Raw genomic sequence first — 27,488 nt, forward strand, 5'->3', positions numbered from 1 at the left:
TGATAAATAGAGCTTTTTGCAAGTAGAAATCACCGATATATTTACGGCAATATAAGTCTAATATATAAATAAGAAATATTCTCATTCACAATAAAAACAACGTATCTAAATTTTCTTCTCTTATTTCTTATTTTTGATCTTATTTCTTATTTGTACTTATTGTCGCGCGAATATATCGATGATGGCTGTGATTGCAAAATTTAAATTGCAAATTGACATTTTCTTGGAAAAAGCAATATGAAAATTATATTTGATGAATATAAAGCAACGAATATTTCAAATAAAATTATATACATTATATATGCAAAAATGTGTGATTAATGGCTGCGTTTTACATCGCGCTACATTACGTGTAGAACAAATTTTATTGAAAATTTTTCGATTTTTATGAATTATTTTTATAAATTATAGGTGCACAATATACATATATCAATTGTATATCATCGCCATATGCGTGTGTTTTGCGTCACTGTTTAATTCCCGTCAAGTTAACGCGGTTTTCTATTTTCTCAGATGTCGATAAAGGCGTCACTTCCTATTTTACGAATGGCGAGTAACATAAAATACATTTATCTTTCGTTGAATTATTTCCCCCGACAGCTGATGTTTTTCTCATATTGCTTCCTACATTATTTTAATATTATAAAACAGAAAGATTTATATCTCTGATTAAAGGTATCTGTATTATAAATTTTTAGTCAGCTCTCCGTCCTGTCGTAAATTTAAAGGGTGTAGAAAGAATGTCTTTTTTGCATTTGCTCATCAATTTATATAGAAATTATTGAATTCATTGAAATTATATACATATATATTTGATTAAACAAGACAATTCGTCGAAAATAAAAAAATTGTTGCGCCTAATTTTTGAAGGAAAAAATTCGTAAAAGGTAGATGTAAATTTTGACAGATACTAAAACGCAATGATGCAATTGATAGAGAGGCAGCAATTTTTTCTTCCGTCTGTATAATTTTTAACGTTAATTTAAATAATTAATCGGGCAATTAAAAATATATGGGGAATAGATAAATTATCCTTTCATGTATAAGATTGTCGATCTATGCGAAGAATGTGACGACATGAAGGATAACGCAACGATTGAGCGTGGTTAAACGAGGACGGAGATGCATACAGCTTGAAATGTCTGTCTCGAAGGAGTTACAGGTGGTTGCTCCACAAAGAAAGACACGAGAAAAAGAAATCACGAACCCTCCTATCGCCGCGAGTTGAGGGAAAGAAGAATGTGGCGCAGGGAAATCCGCAGTAAGAATGGACGCGGTTCGATAACAATACGGATAACAGATCGAATACAAATTGAATCCCATATAAAAAAGAAATGTAACATGAATATATAATCTATGATAGGGTGAAATTTGAGGACACATCTATATCGTATTACAATAATTTGTATTATGATAATTAAATTTTGCAATCGAAAAAGATATCTAAAAAAGCAGAGCAGAATATTTTTAAATATAAATAAATTACATCTATATCGATAAATAATAAATCGAGAGTGACAAGTTATAATTTTAAATTAAAAATATTTAAAGAATTTAAATTAATTTTAAAGAGGATCACAGAATTTTTCTGACACATTTTAAAATTCCGATAAAAAACTTGTTAGTTTTTGTCTTTACTTATTAATTTTGAGAAAAATTATACTCTTTTTAGTCATATTTTAAAATATTATATAAACTATATATTTAAAACATGTTACTATAAAACTTATTAATATACATATAAACGTACAATGAGTATTATATATAGTATACTGGTATCATAGATAATTTGATATTCCGATTAAAGATCATATGTATTGCTGGAGACAAAGTTAAATTTATACGCAGTACGTGTTTGGCAAGACTTTTTGACAGACGTCGATATTTTGATATTTTAAGACTATTCTCCAATACTCGTGATATATCTTGAAACTACGTTTATTCGTCGTAAGAGAATTTCATTCTCACAATTTTGTCTCATCTTCTAAGAAATTCGATGATAATTAATATAATGCTTCTCGGATCACATTTTGACATCTGACATTTATCGCACGACTTGCGTGCGTCTTCGACAATAGTTGTAAATATAAATGCCGAGAACGGAGAGAAAGTACCTCCTCGCGAACATTAGAAAAGAAGACGCTATTGGCGCAAGAAAACGCTATTGACATAAGTGCGGGTGAAAATGTCACGCGTTTAAAATACCAAACGAAAAACTCTAGTCTTCATTCACGGCGGTTGCTATATATAATTACTTTTAATACACCGCGAAAAGAACGTGCAAAGATCTCTCTCGGTCGGAGTTTGCCTTTTTTTTAAGACCGCGCGCGATTAAACCCTAAGAGAGTTCTCCCTTTGGAGTATCTTTAGGTGCTCTGCGCCACCCGATATATATCGCCGGCGCGGCGCAGTTTCCTCTTCCCCTATATAGCGTAGAAAGGGGAAGACAGGGGGTAGTTTCTCGCTCGTGGCGCCGCTCTTCAGCATTTGCCAGCAAGGGTGGCGGGCAAGCCCCGATTCCAGGCCTCGGTTAGTCGTGCGAGGTGCGAGGTTCGCGCAAGCTCGCGTGCTCGTCGTCGCCGAGCTTTCTACTCGTGCTCGTTTGGTCGCCTCCCTCGAGAAAGACAGACGGACGGACGAACCTTCTCAAGGCGAAAAGGAAGGTCGGACTCGTCGATCGTCTTCCGAGAAACTTGGAAAACCGGAGGATAAGCCAAGGACGGAGGGACGACGATGACGCCGGAGGACGAGCAGGACACGCAGTCGGGATCCCGGTACGCGAGATAGTTGAGGACAATCTGGACGAATGATAGCGGCGAGTAGTCATCTCGGTGCGATTAGCAGCTTAATTGATCAGGTGTGGTATTCTGCTGATTCCGCCGACTGCGCCGTCTGCCCACTTTTCACCCTCGCGAACACACTCCCTCTCTTCTTCCTCCCTTTCTCCCCTCTCCTCTTCTACTTCCTCTGCCACCCTCTTCCTCTGCTATTCCTGCCGCACACGCTTGTAACACTTGTACCACCGTGGGTCGGCTGATTAATGATAAAGACGAGGGTAATTAAAAAACCCCGGCACGTAGCCGAGGGGTCGCGAGGCGGCCTCATCGAGATGCATCGGTCATCGCTGTCCAGTTCATCATTGATCATCGCTTTGTATATTTGGCTTTTAACGGCATTCGCCGGAACAATCGAGCTATCGAGAATGATGTTATAAATAGACGTTCTAGAAGTGAGTCGGGTGCACCCCTAGATAGGTTTGGAGATGGAAAACTTGGGGGACTCGTAATATCGGTCGAGAGAGGTATTTCTCTCGAGAGAGAATAGGAAAAACCTTGAAATCATCTCCGATGATTCATTTTTCCCGGATATTTGGCGGGCTATAATTAAATATGACATAAATATGACCTGTGGCGTGCGCGTGCGAGGAATATTCGACTTGCTACGCGATTTATCACTTTTATGATCAAGCCGTTTCGCGCGTGATCCTCTCTTCCCACTCTACTTTTTTTTTCACACGTCGAGTTTTATTTCCATCTCGGCACCGTTCAAAATCCTCCCCTCATCGCGATCAATGAACTTGGAAGCCGAACCGAAAGATAAGTACACACACAGGTCTCGCGAAATAGCGAGTTTATGGCTCATCCAATGTGGATCGATATTTATGGAAAAATAGAAAAAGTGTATCAAGATCTCGTTCGTGGTAACCAGAGCGTGCGTATATCGACGTGACTATATAATCAAATTCCTTTTCTTTCTTTTTTTTTTGTTTTGTATGTTTTTTCTCCTTTTTGAATCTTCGTATAACCTTTTGCTGCATCTCTTTCATGATATCTCGTCGCGTGCGCTTTTAGCGAATCCTACCACCGACATTTCGATTTCAATAGCCCCATATAGCGAAACCCAGAGTTTTCTCCGTTATATAAATATGAGAGACGAGAGAGAGAGAGAGAGAGAATTTCAGGTTTTTATATTCCCTCAATTACTTCGTGTGTACGCGGCCCCGTTCTCATAATTTCCGGGTAATTATACGTGCGCCTTTTCACGGTGCTGATGTGCGCGGATCCCTCATGCGAGATTCCATCAGCCATATATCCCCGGCATATTTCAAATTTTAACCGCTGAATACGTAATGCAGCTTGTTCGAACCGGACCGGGGATATTTTAAAATGCGCGTTGCATTTATATGCAAATCGATCTCTTCCGAATCATTAATTCTTTAGTCTATATAAGTTACCGTCGCTCGCCGTGACCTGCGAACCCATAGATATCAGTTAAGGTTAATTGAGATTTCAACTGATATTCATTTCCCATCTAATTGGAGCCTGTTAAACCCGCGGTTAATTCATATTTATGGAAATGGCTCTGCGAGAGAGAGTTGAAAGGGAAATTAGATGGATATATAATACTCGGTGATATTTTATAGAAAAATGAGCAATATATGTTCGTAGACACGAAAAAGCAACATTATTCTTTTATAATATGTCAAGGCTGTTGTAAAAAGAGAAAATTAATGGAAAACATGGAATGAAAAATGAGTCATTTACTTAGGCTCGCGATTATTCAGCTTACTGTTTGACTAAAATGTCTGTCTCTGCTCAGAAAGGCTATAATGCAGGATAAATATTTATAATTTGGTTACATCAATATCCAGACTACGTATATAGGGCATAATTAATTTTTTTTATGTAATATAAACACGTAATTATTATGATAATTTTATTAATATATTAATAGATAGAATATTTTATATTTTTTATTATTGTTTATTATTTTATTATATTTTTATTATTTATTTTTATTATTTTTTTCTATATATATTTTTTAAATATATATTTAAAAAATTTAATAATGTATATTATATTGATACAATAATCTTAACGCAATATACAGTATAAAAATATATATTTATTACATTTACAGGAAATTAATATATATAGAAATTAAAATGGTAAAACTCTCAAACTTGATGTAATTTTGAATTTACGTCTGAAGTAAATTTATGTGTATACTCGTTTAATTCATCGCCAATCACACTTGCACGGAGACGAGTACATTTCAAGGACACGAAGAATGTCAAGTCCCATCGCGAAATATCTAATTTCAACGCGGAACAATTATATCACAAAGGCGTGTTTTCGACATGTCCGTTAGATCTCAAATGCGAATCGAATTTAGTGCACACAAAGCCGATTTCACAAAACCGCGTTTTTTTTTTTTTTTTTTTTTTTATTTATTTCACATGCCCATCTCGCACACGCGTGTCCAGAGGATCGACGAGAGGAGCTGGAGGGTCGTTCGAGAACGCTTTACAATCTATACCCCCGTCCCACATCATGAAGTGCTCTAACTGCGCTGTCGAGGCATGACCTAAATGATTTTAAAACTGAGAGAGAGAAAGAGAAAAATATATTTGACGTCGAAATTCCCGGATGTAAAGTGCGCGTATATGTTCCCTCAGATTCTCGGGAAAAAATAAAATTAGAAAAATAAGAGGAATTAATTCTCTCTTTTTCTCTCTGTAGAATGAATTTCCCGATTTTTAAAAGTACAAAAATGTGTCTGCAGGTGAAATAAAAGATTCTTGGAAAAAAAAGCGGATTTAAACATTTTTTAAACGATTGCTTCTGAGAAAGAAATTTTTAACTTCAAAAACATTACACGTGAGCATTTTTTTTAGTCTCTCTAATTCTTAGTAGGTTTATTATTAGTTTTTCTATCTATTCGTAGATTTCCACCGCAAATTATAGATTGACCTACGCAATAGATTTTTCATTCAACGCTTTTATTTTATTTTATTTTATTTTAATATGAATTATTTTATAAAATTAATCTCGACGATTTGTAAGCTTTATTTACATTTTATTATGTTTACTTACACACATTTATATACGTATACTTATATTTAGCATATAAAACTGATAATAAGAAAGAAATACAATGACATATGACCATACATTATGTGTAATGAGCTCAATAATCATTCTAATGCGAAGGCCAAGTATATCTTTTACACAGCTAATAATCGTCGAGATTCTTTTATTCCTAGTTCATTGAACACACAAACGCGTCTTTTTCTGGATTTCTTGCGCGCAATTTTGTTCCATATCAGAAATGTGATAAAAACGCTCGGGATAAAAAAATTTAATCAAAAAACTGGAAAATGTTTTCAAGTCCGCGACCGCTGCTTTTGAATTACATTTTTTTTCTCTCTCTCTTTTAAAGAGATTCAACGTCGGAAAATCGAGAACGAGACTTTTCCGCTTACCTTATTTGTAATTTATACCGTCGATAATCGCGCAACGTAATTTAACGAACAGCGAATTTCACTTTAGTACATTTTGATGTACACCGGATTTCGTATATGTGACGTACCTCTTTTCATATCTCTTTAATGTCATTTTGTTAGGCGCAAATGTATGCTGCGCGTGTCGCTCCCATATCGCGCTAATTAATGAATGTAATCATTTGATGCGCCAGCCAGAGAGAATGAAAGAGCAAGACTAAAAGATGAAAATGATATTTAGCAACGAGAGTAGAGGATCGCGATATAAAATTGCGACGCAAAGAGGCAGAAAATATGGAAAATATATAAAATATAATGCTAAATTAAAAGGAAAATACTATTTTTTTTATATCACAATATTTTAAATTTTGTGGAAAAAAAACAATACCCTTTCTGACAACTGAATAACTTGTAAAGTTTTTCCCGTAAAAAAGACAAAAAATTACGATATTTCGCTATAAACGTAAAGTCGTGTTGGATTTTGTTTGTAAAACGTGAAAATATATATGATACAGCTCCGATATCTATAGTATATAATATTTTTCCATTTTATTTTATACATCGACGTGCTCTCATGAAAAAGTCATATTAGTAAAATTTCATCGGCTACAAATAGCTGCATAAAATTTTGCGTATATACGATATACGCAAATAATATTCATCGAAGTAATCATCGAGTTCTCGTTGATGCAAACATAAATTGCTATATACAGCCAATCGTATTATTTTACAACCAAACACCTTTACGGCTCAAAGATCATTGAATATAGATGTCTAGTACAAGTCCCGTGCAATTCCGTCAGATTGCAGCATGCTTGTTCGTACATATAAGCATCAGAATTACGGCGCACAATCCACTCCTTTCCCTTAGCGAAGCGGTTCCGTTTAAGGAAAAGTGCACCTAGGTCATGCAACTGCAGCTACTGCTGAAAGGAATGCAATTTGATGCCAGTCGATATAAAAAGTAATTAGAGAGTTAGCAAAAAGTCCAACTACACGAAATAATTATATATAATTAGAAAATATAATATATATTATATAATATAAATATAAAAATATAATATAAAAATATAATATATAATATATATTTGTTTTCTATGAGCGTATTTTGTCTTTTTCGCGTTTCTTGATAAAAGCTCGCAAAAATTTCTCATACCTTCTTCCGAACCTTTACACTCGTGAGATATATTCGAAAGAAGGTATGAGAAATTTTCGCGAGCTTTTTTATCAAGGAAAAAAAAAAGGAAAAAGAGACAAAATATGCGCATGGAGAATTGCGATTGAAATTGGAGGCGGAGGATAAATAAGACGACACGCGTGAAAAATGTGCGCATTTGCCGGGAGGTGTAAAACATGGATCACGGTCCGCCCTTCTCCCTCCTTTTCCCTTTGCATACGTAATCCGGTTGCATTCGTGTGCATGCCCATCGATTCGAAAGTAGCATCGCTGTCGGAAACGGTATACGGTATCAAAACCCGGGGCGCGGTATACGGACATTCCCCGATATCGTTGTCGATGATGCGACGGCGAACTCGAAATCGAGTATCGACGAGGAAGGACGCCGCTTTAAAAGCCACGTCGGGAACGGACACACGGTGTCCGGTCTAAATCGTCAGACCCGCAGACCTGAAAACGCCCGCGTGACAGTCGCGGATTATCAAGCTCGTGCTGTCTGTATCAGTGATATCGAGCCGCTCGGTTTCGCATTAAACCTGAACGTTGAACATATGTGTTTTCGGGTGTATGTGTCTGTCAGCGTGACGGAATTATGCGGGACGAAGAAAGATCGCTCTCCTGTTTCTACTCCCGCGCGATATACGAGGGTGTTTCAAAATATAACAGCAAATATTTTGAGAGATATAATTCACTTACAAGGAGACTTACGGAAGTGTAACTCACCGATTTTAATGAAACTTTGCATACTTGTAGAACATCGAAAAATAATCGACACGTATTTTTTTATTTCGGCAATGGTGCGGGTTTAAGGATAGAAACCACCCTTTGAACGTTAGGGGTGGTCTCCAAGCATAGACAGAAAACAATCATTTAATTTAGAAGAAAAAATACTTCTAGGGAGGTTTTAGTACAGCTGATTCAGAATCTGACGTCAAAATTACAAAATTCAAAATGGCAGATCCAATATGGCGATTACATCTCATGACAAAAGGGTGCTTTTTAAAATAGAAATCAGAAAACATTACATAAATAAATTAATAGAAAAAATGCTTTGAAAGCTTCTCTAGAAGTCTCTAGAAGAAACCTCCCTAGAAGTATTTTTTCTTCTAAATTAAATGATTGTTTTCTGTCTATGCTTGGAGACCACCCCTAACGTTCAAAGGGTGGTTTCTATCCTTAAACCCGCACCATTGCCGAAATAAAAAAATACGTGTCGATTATTTTTCGATGTTCTACAAGTATGCAAAGTTTCATTAAAATCGGTGAGTTACACTTCCGTAAGTCTCCTTGTTAGAGATATGTCATTTTTCTACATAATCACCCTCCTTCTTACATCGTTGCACCAAAAATGTTTTGGGTTGTGCCTTCAGCCCGGAAAGCACCGCTTCTTTGATCTTACAGCATCTCCCATATAGTCCTGAGCTTGCTCTTTCTGATCATCATGTGTTTGGACCCCTAAAGGACGCTTTGAGAGGAAGATTTGGGATTGACGAGACGAGGTCAAAGAAGCGGTGCATTCCCGGCTGATAAAGGTACAAAGCAAAAACAATTTTTTTTCTAATAGAATAAAGAAGTTGGTGCAACGATGTGAGAAATGTATTGAAAAGAAGGGTGGTTATGTAGAAAAATGACAAATCATTTGTATCTCTAATCGAATTATAGTATATATCTCAATATTTTAATATGCTGTTACTTTTTGAAACACCCTCGTAAAAAAGGAGTTACGAAAAGTAATATACGCACGATCACTCTCTTTCTCTCTCAAGGAGATCAGGTGTTCGCGACACAGATGCGCAAACTACGTAATCGGTCTCGTCCGCGAAAGCGGGAACTTTTCTACTTGAATTCTCAATATTGTTCTCTCTCTCTCTCTTTGATATATGCGTATTTCCCTTTTTTTTTTTCAATAACTCTCTCGGGATTGTTCCACGTCCGTCATCATCGATCGCTTCATTTGTGTTATCGGCATAATTACCTCTGGTTCTAGACTTTTGAAAGTATTCTCGAGCTGCGATTAGGGCGCGTTAACATTCGCATATTGCGGCAAACTTTTCGTCTCTCTCGAGTCTTCTAAATTTTTTTTTTTTTTTTTAATGCGTTATTTATCTGCGTACTTATCTCTTCTACTTTCTTCAGTATCAGAAGTAATCGCCGAAACATATCGTCCAATAGTATCTCAGCATTCTCCGATCGCGAAACTTTAGTTAGCACACCAGTGTTTAGGTTTAGTTAGCACTTACTTCTTCACTCTCGGTATTATGAAGAGTAATCACCTAATCCGTAGTTAATTAAATCTGACGGTCGGTTCCAACGACGCACTTAATGCTTTCATTCCAGTTTAATCCTTTAAAGTAAATTGAGGAAAGTTAGACACCCGCGTTGTACAAACACATACATCCACCCACATAGAAATTCTATATTTCTATTTCTTAATAAACTCTCTCCAAAAATTATATATAGTTTTTAAAATAAAATAAAATAAAATAAAAATATTTCTCTTCAAACATTTTCTTGCTAAAACTAATTATTTAAAATTATTTTACGCATCAATAAATGTTTGGATTAGCCTACATATTTTTTCATACGTTCTCTTAATAAAAATCCGTGCGCGATTATAAATTAATAAATTTTTAATTGTGAAACTGAAACTGATGGATAAAATCTAAAAGCGCGACGCGGTAGTAATGTACTGTAAAGAGAGAATTTCTCGAAAGATTTAGCTTTGAGATGCAAACCGATCGGTATTCAAATTTCACGGAATAAAAAGCTTTTTCTCCTATCTCGATAGTTAATCCGACATCCTACAATAAAGCTCCGCGAAAGAGAGCTCTTCGTAAACTTGAACCGGCGATTCGTATCACTCGTCATAAGAGAGATGAAGTGAAGTTTCTGGAATTCGCGCATACGTCAGTCCTCGCCCACGCGAAATGATAGCTGTCGCATTATATAGACGCCCTTATACACAGTCGCTGCAGCGATCGCAGAATGGCAAGAATGACTAGGGGACATTATCTCACCGCTGCAGCCAATCCTCTCGACAGCCTCATGCGTCAGCCCCTCTCTCTCTCTCTCTCTCTCCCTCTCTCTATCTACGCGAATTCACTTAACGCGCGTGGTTTCGCCCGTAAATTACATGTGGTTTGCAGTTGTCATTCAGTTGTTATCGACCATTACTCTGTCACGCGAGTCTGTCTTTAAATTATCGGCTTTACCTCAGCCAGGCAATCGAAGCACATGCCTCGTTTCGTTCTTTAAATCGGCCCAAAATAATCTAATAAATGTTACGCGTCAATGTATCGAGTAAATTATGCATACTGAAAAAGTATAGGAATTTTTCATTCATTAAAAGGTAGAAGAAAAATTAGAAATATGAGATATTAATTTTTTTAACTTTATCGGATCTCAAAATAAATACAGTCCACAAAATTTATTGTCTATATGTATGTGCAAAATTTTATATAATATAATTAAAATTATATAATAAATTGTATAAAAATTGTATATAATATAAAAATTATATTATAATATATATATAATAATTATATAAAAAAATAATTTCAATGAGATGAAAGAAAAACAAGTGTGCAAATTGGAAACTTGCACATTGCTCACCATTCTATTTCGCTCATTAAGCTTCCTCTATGAGGAAGCCAAAATTGAAAAACTAGCTTGCTCATAGAGAAAGATTAATGAGCGAAATAGAATGGTGAGGAAGCAATGTGCAAGTTTCCAATTTGCACACTTGTTTCATATAAAATAACATTTTTTGTCACGTATATATATGTGTGTATGTATGTATGTATGTACTTCCTTTTGTATGTCCTTTCGTATGTTTCTTTCGTAAAATTTTCATTTTTTGAAAAATTTAAAATTTCATAAAAAATAAATCCCTTTACCGATTTTCGTCAAATTCAATACCAACCAATCTTTAATGATAATCTATTCATGTAAAAAAATTTAAACCGATATCTCAAAATTTACAGAAATTAGAGCAATCACGCCCTTTTTTTAAAAAATTCAAAATTTTATAAAAAAAGAACCACTTAGCCGATTCAAGCCAAATTCAATACCAACCAACCTTTAATGATAATCTATTTGTATAAAAAAATTTAACCCGATATCTCAAAATTTACGGAAGTTAGAGAAATCACGCCATTTTTTAAAAAAATTAAAATTGGATTAAAATCTAAAACACTTTATGAATTTTTCTAAAAATTACAGTAAATAAAAGTGTTGTGCTACTTTACTTGTGTGCAAAATTAAAGCGCTGTAGCTCAAGCAGTTCTTGAGTTATGGACGTTTGAAAAATCCGTAGATGGATACATACATACATACAGACATTTTGTAAAAATGTGATTTTTCGATGTTTTGGAACATTCTAAACACATTGGCATAGAAATCCGAAAAAGAAAATGTTTTCACGAAAACAAAGCTTCCTCTATGAGGAAGCAAAACTAAATTATTGAAACTTTTACGTATCTTTTTATGAAAAGGTTCGCAAAATCATATTTGGATGTCCTAAATGTCTGCCGTTTGCTATATCGGTTTTTTTTTTATACTATTCGGTCCAGTGAGCAGTGGGCTATTTTTGTCTATTTTTACTAAATAAAAGAAGCGCCGTAAATTTTTATTTCCTGCCGGCGACGCGACAGACGGAACAAACCCTTCCAGATTAGAGAGCTAACCGCGGGCGACGGTCCTTTGTAAAGTTACAGGCCGCGCACGAGTACGACAAAGTGAACGGCCGAATAGCTCGACGAGAGCGTAAATGTCGCGTCCGAGATTCTTTGCGTACGCCTCCGGTCTGTCACGCAAAACCACATCGCGAACAATGCCGCGAACCACCGAGAGACCCCAGCAGAAAGCCGCATCGACCAAAAGATATATAACTTTATTATAAACGCCCGTTTTCCTAGTCTCCTAGATTCGTAACGGCCCAAACAAGAACGGTGTAATATTATTTCCTCGGGGCGCGTGCCGATACTATTTTTCCTCGGCCGGAAATGAAACGTGCTATTGTGACAAAGAGAGGCAAGGAGAAAAAAATAGAAAAAATGGAAAAACAGAAAAAGAGAGGACGAGAGAAAGATGAGGCTTGCCGAGTAAACAATAATAGGATTAACCGAATGCGACACGTGTCACGTGCATGGGTACAGAGGTGTGGCCTTTTTTTACATATTATCGGGTGCTGAAATTTTATTCGTTTGATTATATATATAGGATAAATGTTTTATTTATTATAAATAGCGAGTTGAGATTTCGCGTGTTACGTGATACGTCGTGATCGATAATGCGAACGCGCTACCGGCAGGGGCGTTTTATCGCCTATATGTATGAGGACGGCAGACAGAGAGGACTGTTGCTTCAGAATCCGAATTTATAAGATCCCAGCTTTGATTCTCGAAAGATTGAATTGTAAAAGTCAAATAGATACTAACGGGCGCGTATTGACGTATCGCTCTCTTATATATTTATTTTTTATTTTATAGAACGGACTTCTCGCTATATTTATATATAATTTAATAGTAATATATAATTATATAGTAATATTTATTATAGTAATATATATTTATTTATATTTATAATAGTAATATATAATACAATATATATAATTTAATAGTATATAATTTAATAGTCATATTTATAGACGTGAATATCTCGAATAATTTTTTGCTAGTTTTGTGATCGTGTTAAAAATCTTTGCTGCAATTAAAAATATTGGTTTTTATTTTATCTGAATTCTCGTGTTGGTTAAAATAGTCACATAAAATTTTCTCTTAGAATTTACCCTGGAAAATCATGGTATTCGTGGGACAATATGGTATGGAAAGAATTTTATGAGAATTTCTCTGATTAATATTTATCACAATAAAAATAATAATATCTATGCAGTTTAGTAAAAAAAATTAATCAAACATTTTATATTTTATTGTGATAGATATTATTATTTTTATTGTGATAAATATTAATCAGAAAAATTCTTTCCATACCTCTCATTGTCAGTGCAGGACTGATATTTAATAAATATAATAAAATACATGATGATACAATGAAATACAAATACATGAATTTTAAACATGCAATGAATAAGGTCTTAAAAACTAATCGTATCATAATATATCATATCGGAGTAATAATTAATTTATCCCCGCAGCATCAATATCTTTAAACCTCGCGACACGCCCTATCTGTGGCATGAATAGCCTCGATCGCGGATGCGATTATCGGCAGGCGTTATAGCTATAGATATAGCCAATTTCGAAGATCTCGCTATATGCTCGGACAGATCTAACACCTCGTAATTGCCGTTGAACCCTCTGTCCAATTTCGTCTGACATTTGACGTGCACGCGCGCAAAGAACCTACCTATCTACGTCCACCCATGTCAAGCCTTGATATTTTTAACTTTGTGTGCATATATAATACTGTACCTATCAATCGCACATCAATAAAACAATTAAAATATATATACGTGATAAGAAATAAATTTATACTTTTCTATTGCAATGATATTAAACTAAACTTGTATAAACTTGTACATATACTATTTTAAAATAATTATAATAATAATGATATAATTAATACTTATTATTATAATAATTATTATAATTGTTATTATGATTATTATAACGATAATAATTACAATTATAATAATGGAGAGAAAATTGAAATCAAAGATCTGGAAGAGTAGAATAGACGGGATAATGCACATTAATTATTTTATAATTATTTAATATCTTTTGTTTGTCTCTTGCATAAAACGTGATGAGCTCATAGTTTCAATCACGAGATCCGGATAAATAATGTGTTCCTTTCACGTTTCTCTCAAACTTTATAAGATCATTAAGATGTAAAGGTGACGGGGTAAGTGCACATTTGGCGGAAAAGTTGCATTAGAGTTGTCAAGCTCTTCCGTAAGAAGCTGATTTGTTCGAACATTTGTTTGAAAGGGAACCTATAAAGTTCGTCCGCTCCGATCATATCGGAACTGTCGTGTCGTAAATACTCAAACAACTGTGCGCGAGAGTAGGCAAGCACATCGGAGAGATTTTTCGTCCTCGACGACACACAAAGGGAGAAGGATACTTTGATGTATTTAAAACGTCTTAACGCGGCTTCGCGAGCGAATGGAATTATAGCGAGCTTCGCGCGACAGACGACTTATGGACAATATTGATTCGCAAGCTCGGGTGTACATTACATTTACATTCACGTCTTGTCTTGTCGGGCAAACGACCGCGGGACAAGATCGATGTGTTCAGTACACTGTAAAAAAATTTAGTAAATTTACACAAATAATAGGTGTAAAAATTACATGATTAGTCTTGTAAATATAAGAAATCATGTAATTATACAGAAATTATGTAATTCCACAAAATTATGTAGATTTGTCTTTTATTATGTAAATATATCTTCTTTTATATGGAAACTTAAATAATATGATATTTTAAAGATTTTATGTAATTATCTAAATTTTTGTAATATTACTCAATACAACAGTAATATTCTATATATCGTGTTTAATAATATGTATAATAATAATATGTTTAATAATATATTGTGTTTAATAATATGTTTAATAATACAATTATAAAAAATATTTTTACATTATCGTTTTATAATTTTACATACATATTGTAAATTTATTTTTGCAATCAGCTTAATTACAAATGAAGAAATTAATTTTACTTGTATATACTGCAAATTTACAAACGCGTGGAAATTTACAACTATTCTAGTGGGTCTTAAAATTACCCACTATAATAGTTGTAATTTTACACAAAATTTTTTTACAGTGTAAGGAGCTTATAATGTCCGAAATTACTGTATTATAAATTCAAGATTAATTAATTTATTTTCGCGAGAGAGATTAAAACGGATAATGATGGATGTATAAAAAATGTAACGGACACAAAATCTACAAAATTCGTCTTAACTTTGGTAATAAACGCTGTGGTAATAAATGGAATTTGAAATTGATCTTCTCTTAACGAATTTAATTTATAACTCTCCAATCTCTCTTCTCTAATTTTCAATATTAATTTTTTTTTTAAATTAATTACACCTCTATGAAGAGATACAAATTTTGTTTAAAGTTAATTTGAAAATACAAATTGCTTATTATTCGCCTCTCTAAAGAGTATATAATTTGCTGAAAATTCTTTAACTCGAAATTTATTAATACTTTAACATCACCATTAAAAAAAAAAAATAAATTTCGCATTCCTGAAAAAAATCTGCTATTAAAACCACGATGCAAATATGATGAGTCGAACCTTAAATATCCCCGATCTGTAAATATTTCAGCAGAATTCTATGTAGAACGTCTCTGCGTAATTTCACGTTCTTTTAGATATACATATATACAGTTTCTTCGATTAAATTTAAGATCAACTGAGAAACTTAAACTGTAAAACTTTTTTATTCCATCAAGCCGTGAAATTTTTGCAGGGCGCTGCGATGAATTTTCCGCGCGAACGAAGAAATCCGCGCTTCTCTCTCTTTGACCCTTTCGCGTTATTAATATTTACGTCACACAGTCCCTGCATCGCAGCTTTTGCGCTACATTTGACGCATCTTTCGCGATGAAATAATATTCGCATTCACATGCGACGTACGTGTCCTTCGACGTACTCTTTCCTTTCTCTCTCTTTCTCTCTCTGCACGTAACGTCATAAAATTAGAGAGAATTGCGTTTGCGCGCCGCACTACCCCGAAAAGTTTTCCGATAAAACCATCACGTTCGCTGAAAAAGCCCACCCCCTTTTCCTCCCGCTCGATTTTCGGTAAATCGTTTTTCGTCTCGCGACTGGATACTTTCGAGTCTTCTCCCCTGAGCGTCTTTTCCTGAGAGTCTTTTCGTGACAAACTTGGAGTGTGTTCTCGAATATTTCTAAGATTTGCGTACCTCTTGGTAACCTGCTTACAATGCAAAGAAAAAGAGAGAGAGAGAGAGATGATTTCAATATTTTTTTTTAAACTACATCAATATGGCCTTCTATCGCGAATTAAGCTGGAATAGAAAAAGATTCGCCCTATACACAGATTGAAGCCAAACGTGATTCGAGCTCTACCATTCTGACGCGGAATGTAAAAAAGTTGAAACTGTTCGACGCGGAACTAGTAAAATTAATTCAAAACTAGAACGCTGAATTTTTGTATGGAATCGGAAATATGATTATCCCGCGTTCATGTTCCCCTTTGCCCTTTCATGGCATCGGGAGATTTAAACTGACCGAAATTCGAATCTTTCTGCCCCTGTGATCTGCCTAGTTAACCATAGGTATCGTTCTCGCCATGTAGGCGAGAGCTCTCCGATTTCGGGATGCATTTTAGCACGATACAATGTAACGCTAAAATGCACTCGCTCGTAAATGGATTATGAATTATTTAATTTTAGAGAGAGACAGAGAGAAAGGGAGAGAGAGAAAGAGGAGCGCGTCTGCCTCTGGGGGAAAACGAATAAATGAAAATAAAATTAAATTTAGAATGTATTAAAGAGCATGGCATCTCTTACTTTTTACATTTAAAGTTGTCGCAAAGCAAAAATTTTATCGATTAGTACCGTTATTACTTCTCCGATTACGACGAAGAAAATGTGCAAAGGAACGCGAATGGAATTCGAAGGAATCAATAGATTTATTAATAATTTACGTTCAACTGACATTTGATCTCTCATCGAGATCTCATCGAAGATCAGAGTATTTCACTGATGTGAATATTTCACTGATCTTCACTGAAAATATACTCATTGATGTAAGATTATAGCAGTAAGATTTCACTTCTGAAAAATCAGCCACTATTGACTGATTCTTCTTATTGTTAGTGAGATTATTACAATGCTATATTAATAATCGAAATTACTGCTCATCAGTTATAATATAGATATCGATTCCATTTGAGAGAGTATGAAATTTTGGGATATCTCTTCCTCGTATTTCGCGTACACACGATTCAGAGAATCATATACAGAGAAGCTTGTGCCAGCAAACCCTCCCGAATTGAGCTTTCTTTTGTCTCCGGCAGGAAACTTGAAATTGAATCTGTCGCGTTTAAAGACAAGTAACTTATCTCGCAGGAGCATACAGTATAAGCTTTCACGGTATTATCTTTACACTTGCAATCAGTATTGTTGCGGGATAGAAGCCAGAGAGAACTTTGGAACAATAACACGTGTCCAATGACAATTATCAAACGATTGAATAAAACGAAACTTCGTCAATATCGATGTGTATACGGTGCAGTCATTGTGTTTTCGCGGAACTAGGATGGTTGAGTTACAATATAACTGGAATTAGTCATTCTCGTCGGATTTCTCGATGAGATCGAGCGAATAACAACAAAAAAAAAAAAAAAGAAAAATGATACATCACGGTGCACAGAAACGAAAGTTGACGTGAAATATTGACAATCCGCATTTGTGTGCGATAAATCACATTGTTTTTTTTTCTTTTTTTTTTTTCAAAATCTCAAACCTAGTGTAAATACATTCGCAATATATTATTTTCGAAAACTCATTTTTTTCAAAGCCGTACTTTTAAATTTTCAATATTTGTTGTTGGGAAAATTTTTGTATCGATATAAAATTACAAAAGAAGCTACACAGAGAGAATTTTCTCTTAGAGTTTACCCTGAAAATCATAGTAATCGTACAATATGGTATGGAAAGAATTTTATGAGAATTTCTCTGATTAATATTTATCACAATAAAATATAAAATATGTTTTATTAATTTTACTAAAAGTATAGTAAAATTTACTAAAAGTATGGTAAAATTAATCAAACATATTTTTAAAATTCTTTCCATACACTGGCGGATCCTTGGAGGGGGGGGGAGGGTTTAATCCCCCCCCCCTTGCAAATTAAAAGAAACAGTTTTGCTGAATTTGTTTAAAAAATATAAATAAAGAAAAACAAACATTAAAGAGCTATCGACGTCAGAATCCGCTAGTGTATATGTATATATAAGTATAAGATACACTGTAAATTATACCCATTACGCATTCAAGGAGTTAAGTATAAATTAAGTCAGACATAGGACGAAATGATTAGATAATTTCATTGCACGAAAATAATTACGTGAAATTCTTTATATCTATATAATATATATTATATCTATATAATATATAATATCTATATAATATATAATATAATTATATAGATATAATATATATTATATCTATATAATATATATTATATCTATATAATATATATTATACTCATTACGCATTCAAGGAGTTAGGTATAGATTAAGTCAGACATAGGACGAAATGATGAGATAATTTCGTTGCATGAAAATAATTAGGAGAAATATATATATTCTTTATATCTATATAATATATATATATATATATATATATATAAGTATAAGATACACTGGAAATTATACTCATTACGAATTCAAGGAGTTAAGTATAGATTAAGTCAGACATAGGACGAAATGATGAGATAATTTCGTTGCATGAAAATAATTAGGCGAAATTCTTTATATCTATATAATATATATATATATATATATATATATATATATAAGTATAAGATACACTGGAAATTATACTCATTACGCATTCAAGGAGTTAAGTATAGATTAAGTCAGACATAGGACGAAATGATTAGATAATTTCGTTGCACGAAAATAATTAGGCGAAATTCTTTATATCTATATAATATATACAATATGTATGTATAAGATACACTGGAAATTATACTCATTACGCATTCAAGGAGTTAAGTTTAGATTAAGTCAGACATAGGACGAAATGATGAGATAATTTCATGCACGAAAATAATTAGGCGAAATTCTTTATATCTATATTATATATATATATATATATATATATAAAAGTATAAGATACACTGTAAATTATACTCATTACGCATTCAAGGAGTTAAGTATAGATTAAGTCAGACATAGGACGAAATGATGAGATAATTTCGTTGCACGAAAATAATTGGGCGAAATTCTTTATATCTATATAATATATACAATATGTATGTATAAGATATACTGGAAATTATACTCATTACGCATTCAAGGAGTTAAGTTTAGATTAAGTCAGACATAGGACGAAATGATTAGATAATTTCGTTGCACGAAAATAATTAGGCGAAATTCTTTATATCTATATAATATATACAATATGTATGTATAAGATACACTGGAAATTATACTCATTACGCATTCAAGGAGTTAAGTTTAGATTAAGTCAGACATAGGACGAAATGATGAGATAATTTCATGCACGAAAATAATTAGGCGAAATTCTTTATATCTATATTATATATATATATATATATATATATATATATAAAAGTATAAGATACACTGTAAATTATACTCATTACGCATTCAAGGAGTTAAGTATAGATTAAGTCAGACATAGGACGAAATGATGAGATAATTTCGTTGCACGAAAATAATTGGGCGAAATTCTTTATATCTATATAATATATACAATATGTATGTATAAGATATACTGGAAATTATACTCATTACGCATTCAAGGAGTTAAGTTTAGATTAAGTCAGACATAGGACGAAATGATGAGATAATTTCGTTGCATGAAAATAATTAGGTGAAATTCTTTATATATGTATAATATATACAATATGTATGTATAAGATACACTGGCGGATCCTGGGGGTTAAAACCCCCCCTTGCAAATTAAAAGAAACAGTTTTGCTGAATTTGTTTAAAAAATGTAAATAAAGAAAAACAAACATTAAAGAGCTATCGACGTCGTTGATCCTGGAATAAAAGCTAATCATGAAACTAAAAATATTAAATAAAATAATTTTGCAACCCCCCCCCCCCATTTTTGGGGTCAGGATCCACTAGTGTTTCCATACAATATTGTCCCACGATTACCATGATTTTCAGGATAAATTCTAAGAGAAAATTCTCTCTGTATATGTAATATAAATATTAGAAATTTACAAAAATTACAAAATTCAAAATTGCAATTACAATTAGAATTGCAAACTTATATTTACAAAATTACAAAATTCAATTATGGTTACAAAAAAATATTATAAAATTACATATAAAACTTCTTATAGTAAAATTACGAGTTTAAATAGCTGATAATAATTTTTTGCGCGATGTTTATCGATTTGTGCATGAAATTATGGTGAAAAATTCGATCCTTATTGCATCTTTACGAACTCGCTCGCTGTTTACTTTGGAAATGGCAGCGAGTCATTCAACTGTAGGTGCCCCACCTCAATTACTCTGCAAATCGCGTGAACGGTACACAGAGAATATAATCAATGTATAGTAATCATCTTTGTGTGAGCTTATTGTCCTATCGATTCGCTTAGAAATCCATTTAGGTAGGATAAACGGCGTTAGACAATGGCTCGCATTCAACAAGTAATGAAGCTAAATGATCAGTGGACCACCTAGTTACAAACCGAACCAACCGAGTTAGCGATCTCGAGTACTCATTCCAAGTGTAAAACTTTCATCGACAATTTAAACACTATACGTCGACAAGTTTCGCCGGCAAAAAAGAACATCGTTAACAAGTGACCCTCAACTATTCGAAGACTTGCACAAAAAAAAAGAGTGCGAATGTCTCTCTTGTCTTTATATTTTTAACATAAATTTTCACAGAAGAAAAAGCATATTAATTAATCTTTTAAGAATTAGATAAACATGTAGCAAAGCTTATTCAATTCTACACGAATGATTGTAGATTTAGAATAGTTTCGAACTGTTTTGTCTCGCGTACTTTTTATATACCGCGTATATTTTCCATTTACATAAATTTTCCTCTTATCCAACCGCGTAAATTTATCAAGACATTTCTGCCGCGCAGAAGATTCCGGCAGCCCTACAGATATAATCGATTTTCGGCGCTTCGTGCCTTATTTTCGCCCTCGATTTCAGTTTGCGGAGAGAAAGATCTGCGGAGAAAGATGCCGCGGAAGTTTTCGCATCTTTATTCGTTATCTTTTTTCTTTTCAACGAGCACATTGAATGGGAGAGGAAAGCGCGCGAGAAATCGGATGTGGAAAAAGAGAAATGTGGAGTGACTTATGAAAAAATAAGAGAGACGAAAGAGGGTGCGAGAGGAGAGAGAGAGAGAGGAGATCCTGATAAAAACTAGCAAAGTAGGTCGTGTAGGACTATATCAAGTTGCCTCCTGTCCATTATTTCCGTCTCTCATTGACTCATGTTATTTGCCGCTTCCGTTCAACTATGCACGTAAAGATGAGGGAAAAGGAAAACGGGACAAAGTGATGCATGGGATGATAGAAATATTACATCGACATCGTTCGTCCATTAACGTCTAGCATGATTCAATTTTCGAGACTGATTTTGTTCGAAAAATCAGACATTGTTAGACAGATTCTGAATTTAACGTTCTTTTCTTCTCTAGAGTGAATGAGATTATTATATATATATATATATATATATATATATATATATATATCAATCATGTGTAAATATAATTTTGCCTTTCCAATTTTATAATTTTTAATTAAGATACGTATAATTAAAAATAATTAGCGAGAACCTCATAAAAAATGAATACTTGGAGAAAACCAATAACGATGAGAAAGAACAAGATAAAAAAAAAGAGAGATAAATATAAACGATCGTACTCAAAGGCACATAAAAATAATCGAACAAAGTTATTCGGTTTGCGAATGGTCGGAAAAAAACGAAACGTCACGAGAGAGTCATTCAACTCGGCTCGCACACTTGGCATATTTTTTCACCTCTTTGAAAAAAATTTTTTTTCTTTTTTTAATCGCTTCTCCCCTCTGAACACATCCCGTTCGTCGTCGTGTGTTCATTGTGTTCACCGCCGCGCGATTCAGCTGTCTATTCGTCTTTGGAAAATACACTGGCGAAACCCATGAAGCTGACAGCTGGCGGGTGTGGCTTAATAAGTTTCGTCGTTCATTCAGGCAGCAGTCCAGAACAACGCAAGGAAAATAAGAGGAGGAAGGGGTGGTGAACTAAGAAAGACGATGTGTCGGCCGAGGGGTTGAGGGTAGAGGGACGAAGGAAGAATCTCCAATAGTCCAATACCCCCAGCTAGAGCTTAAAGCTCTTTGTCTCTAGCTCTCTCTCTCTCTCTCTCTCTCTCTTCTCTCTTTCTCTCCGGATACCGGGATGCCAATAGCTAGCGTGCCTCGGGGCTGTGTTCCTGCGTACCACGATAGGTCGGCACCAGTACAGACGTAGATCTGTACCGGTACGTTGTACCAGAGTGCGACCGCGTTGCGCGTCGATATGTCACGTGTAAGCCACAATAACCAGAGAGCCGGGAATTTGCAAAACAAACTGTATATAAACTGCAAAGCATAAGCTCGTTGTAAGAGCGACTCTCGCGGAGTTTTCGACATTCGTCCCGCGTATATATATGTACGAGTATATATTCGAATGTAAATAATAATAATGCTGGGGATATTTATATACATGGAGAATACGAACGCGGTGTATATATTATTATTTATCGTTAGACGCAGCAAACTCTTTATGACATGAAGCCGATCATTGTTCGATCGGACCTCTGATTTTGATTCGGTGCACGTGTGAACGCTTGAATCGCGATGTAAATTACATAATGCACACGAGCGAGTCTATTCTCTGTGTGCGTTACACGTGGAGAAATAATCTTGTTTCAACGCGCTTCCTCCATTATTTCTCGATATTTCGCATCGGCCATCGATGGTTTCGTAAAAGAACGTCTGGAAGAAACTTCGGGAAGAAGTCGTCTACTTTCGCAAACAGCAATTGCGAAAAGACTCCAACTCTTATTCAATTTAAACAGCATTAAGTAAGAGAAAAAAGGGTGTAATTGATGAGCCGATATTGATACGTAATCTCTGATGGAAGAATTTTGCAAGGTTCTCGGAGAGATAAATTTCCACGAAACACACAGATAGCTACAATTTACCGAGAGAGAAAATTAATGGCCAATTGATCAATTACTTTTCTGTACCACGACTCTTTTTTTAATTTTATTCTTTTCCGCATGTCGCCGTGAACTTTGCTATGCGTGATCCATCGTGACAACTCGTCATCCACCATTACTAAATTACGTCGTAAATTTTTTAATCGAGATCACAAATACATATATGTTGTTAAGTTTTAGTAAAATTTATATTAAACAGAATTAAAAAGAAACTTGTATATGGTTGCTCTAGGTGATAACATCTGCTAATGCGTTGTTGCATAAATGTCAAAGGGACCTAACTGGGTGCTCGAGTAAGATAGGTATTCGAGTGCGTAATCTAACGAAAACGAATCAGATATCGCAATTAAGTTCATCGATCCGGTAATGACGAGATGCGACGAGTCCGAAAATAGAACTATGTCAACGATCAATCGAATAGTCGCGTAGTCTCGTGCGACGGTTGTATATTTTTGTAACATTTGATCAATATTGGGGGACGGCGAATTCCTATAATTATTATCACGCGGGACTCAAATGTTACAGAAAATGAGCGAGTGTGTTCCCGGAATTCGTCGGGGAGATATGGATTTTTCTCTTCGACCTTGTAACGTGGTCTTCGTCCTCACGAGTGGTGAAGTGGTAACAGAGTAACGACGAGGTTGAATGTTGTGTGACTAAATCGATAAGTGTTATAAACGCGCAGCCTACGTTTATAATCGTTATTTGTATATGTATATGTGTTACGAGAATTAAATTCAGCCTCTTTTCAATTTTGCGCTTTGACTTTAATCACTACTCTTGCTACATATTTACTGTGGTTTAAATACACTCGCATATAATACATTCTTAAAATGAAAGGTTTTAATTAAGTCTCTTTTTAATTAACTAAATGATGAAATATGGATTTCAAGAGAGACGAGAGACGAGACGTCGCGACGATAAGGCATTATTTCTATTAACAATTTTAATAGCGATGTTAAAGTCTTATGATAAATATATTAAAATATACATGTCAATATTCTATTCTCTATAAAAATGATGGCGATAAAACGACTTATTTTTCTCGTGAAAAACATTCTTCGGTTTTTCCGAGAGTTTCGAAAAATGACACTTCGCGTGTAAAATATCTCGCTGCGACAGATGGACATGATCTTACGGAAAGTCATGTTTTACATATTGTGCAGCAGCTTTTCGCGCCGCGAAAAGTAGAACTAGACGGAATATGGTCAGCCGTGTCCGAAGGAAGGATTTCCCTTCGCGCTCGACCAACGAACATAATATGTTTGCATAAAATTTTGTGTTCGCTGAATATATATAAAAAGGAGAATAATTTAATTAATTTCCACTTACAGTTTATATGTATATAATATATCATTATATTATAATACTTATATTATTTATATATATATATATTATATATATATGTATATTATATAGATTGCATTATATATATATATATATATATATATATATATATATATAATACATACATCACTAGCGGATCCTGACGTCGATAATGGGGGGGGGGGGGTTGCAAAATTATTTTATTTAATATTTTTGGTTTCATGATTATTAGCTTTTATTCCAGGATCAACGTCGATAGCTCTTTAATGTTTGTTTTTCTTTATTTATATTTTTTAAACAAATTCAGTAAAACTGTTTCTTTTAATTTGCAGGGGGGGGTTACCCCCCCCCCAGGATCCGCCAGTGTGTATATATATTATATAGATATAAAGAATTTCTCGCCTAATAATTTTCATGCAACAAAATTATCTCATCATTTCGTCCTGTCTGACTTAATCTAAACTTAACTCCTTGAATGCGTAATGAGTATAATTTACAGTGTATCTATATATATATATATATATATATATATATAAAAGTATAAGATACACTGTAAATTATACTCATTACGCATTCAAGGAGTTAAGTTTAGATTAAGTCAGACATAGGATGAAATAATGAGATAATTTCATGCACGAAAATAATTAGGCGAAATTCTTTATACATATATATAATATATACAATATGTATGTATAAGATACACTGTAAATTATACTCATTACGCATTCAAGGAGTTAAGTATAGATTAAGTCAGACATAGGACGAAATGATGAGATCATTTCGTTGCACGAAAATAATTAGGCGAAATTCTTTATATCTATATAATATATACAATATGTATGTATAAGATATACTGGAAATTATACTCATTACGCATTCAAGGAGTTAAGTTTAGATTAAGTCAGACATAGGACGAAATGATGAGATAATTTCGTTGCATGAAAATAATTAGGCGAAATTCTTTATATATGTATAATATATATTATATCTATATAATATATATTATATCTATATAATATATATTATATCTATATAATATATATTATACTCATTACGCATTCAAGGAGTTAGGTATAGATTAAGTCAGACATAGGACGAAATGATGAGATAATTTCGTTGCATGAAAATAATTAGGAGAAATATATATATTCTTTATATCTATATAATATATATATATATATATAAGTATAAGATACACTGGAAATTATACTCATTACGCATTCAAGGAGTTAAGTATAGATTAAGTCAGACATAGGACGAAATGATGAGATAATTTCGTTGCATGAAAATAATTAGGCGAAATTCTTTATATATATATAATATATACAATATGTATGTATAAGATACACTGGAAATTATACTCATTACGCATTCAAGGAGTTAAGTTTAGATTAAGTCAGACATAGGACAAAATGATGATAATTTCGTTGCACGAAAATAATTAGGCAAAATTCTTTATATCTATATAATATATACAATATGTATGTATAAGATACACTGTAAATTATACTCATTACGCATTCAAGGAGTTAAGTATAGATTAAGTCAGACATAGGACGAAATAATGAGATAATTTTGTTGTACGAAAATAATTAGGCGAAATTCTTTGTATCTATATAATATATATTATATAGATATAATATATATTATATAGATATAATATATATTATATAGGTATAATATATATTATATAGATATAATATATATTATATAGATATAAAGAATTTCACCTAATTATTTTCGTGCAATGAAATTATCTCATCATTTCATCCTATGTCTGACTTAATCTAAACTTAACTCCTTGAATGCGTAATGAGTATAATTTACAGTGTATCTTATACTTATATATATACACTAGCGGATCCTGACGTCGATAGCTCTTTAATGTTTGTTTTTCTTTATTTATATTTTTTAAACAAATTCAGCAAAACTTTTTTTTAATTTGCAAGGGGAGGTTTTAACCCCCCCCCCCCCCCAGGATCCGCCAGTGACATACATATATAATATATTACGTTATATTATATACACTGACAATGAGAGAATTTTCTCTTAAAATTTACCCTGAAAATCAGGTAATTGTGGGACAATATGGTATGAAAAGAATTTTATGAGAATATCTCTGATTAATATTTCTGATTAATATCACAATAAAAATAATAATATCTATTACAATAAAATATAAAACATGTTTAATTTTACTAAATTGCATAGTAAAATTAATCAAACATATTTTATATATTATTGTGATAGATATTATTTTTTATTGTGATAAATATTAATCACAACAAAAATTCTCATAAAATTCTTTCTAGATTGTTCTACCATAATTTTCAGGGTAAATTCTAAAAGGAAATTCTCTCTGTGTACAATATATATATGTATCATTAATCAGCTGTTACAAAAATATAATCGTTACACATTCGCATGAGACTACGACTCTTACAGTAACTATTGTATATATAGCTACTGTAAATTAATCTATTAGTGTTAATCGAGAAAAATACCAGCGATTAATATTTCAGAGATCGGAAACCGTCTTGAATCACGTCGATCTATCCCGAGGGTCCTATCACTCTTCCTCTATAACGGAACAAAGTAATTGCTTCCGCGGTATCCTTCGTTTAAATCGCGAACTCGACCAAGGCTGCAATTGAGGTAGAAACGCGAAACTCGGTAAAGGAGAAAGAAAGAGAGAGCCTTTGAAGCCGATTCTATTGTCACGAGCGATTCTGATTCGACAGATATGAAATTTTTGACGGCAATAATGTAG

General features: G+C 33.6%; 1 protein-coding gene across 1 annotated transcript in view; it reads left to right on the forward strand.

The window, feature by feature from the left end:
• Positions 1–2,542: 2,542 nt before the first annotated feature.
• LOC145941118 (uncharacterized) overlaps positions 2,543–27,488 on the forward strand; it is a 47,607-nt gene continuing 22,661 nt past the window's right edge. Inside the window, exon 1 of the mRNA XM_083047002.1 lies at positions 2,543–2,857. The gene's annotated coding sequence lies outside the window, so the exon portion shown is untranslated. The remainder of the gene's footprint in view (positions 2,858–27,488) is intronic.

Source organism: Prenolepis imparis, unplaced genomic scaffold, assembly GCF_030444845.1.
Source record: "Prenolepis imparis isolate NDT839.2.m4 unplaced genomic scaffold, iyPreImpa1.0 SCAF_1, whole genome shotgun sequence".
In the NCBI taxonomy this organism is placed as follows: domain Eukaryota; kingdom Metazoa; phylum Arthropoda; class Insecta; order Hymenoptera; family Formicidae; genus Prenolepis; species Prenolepis imparis.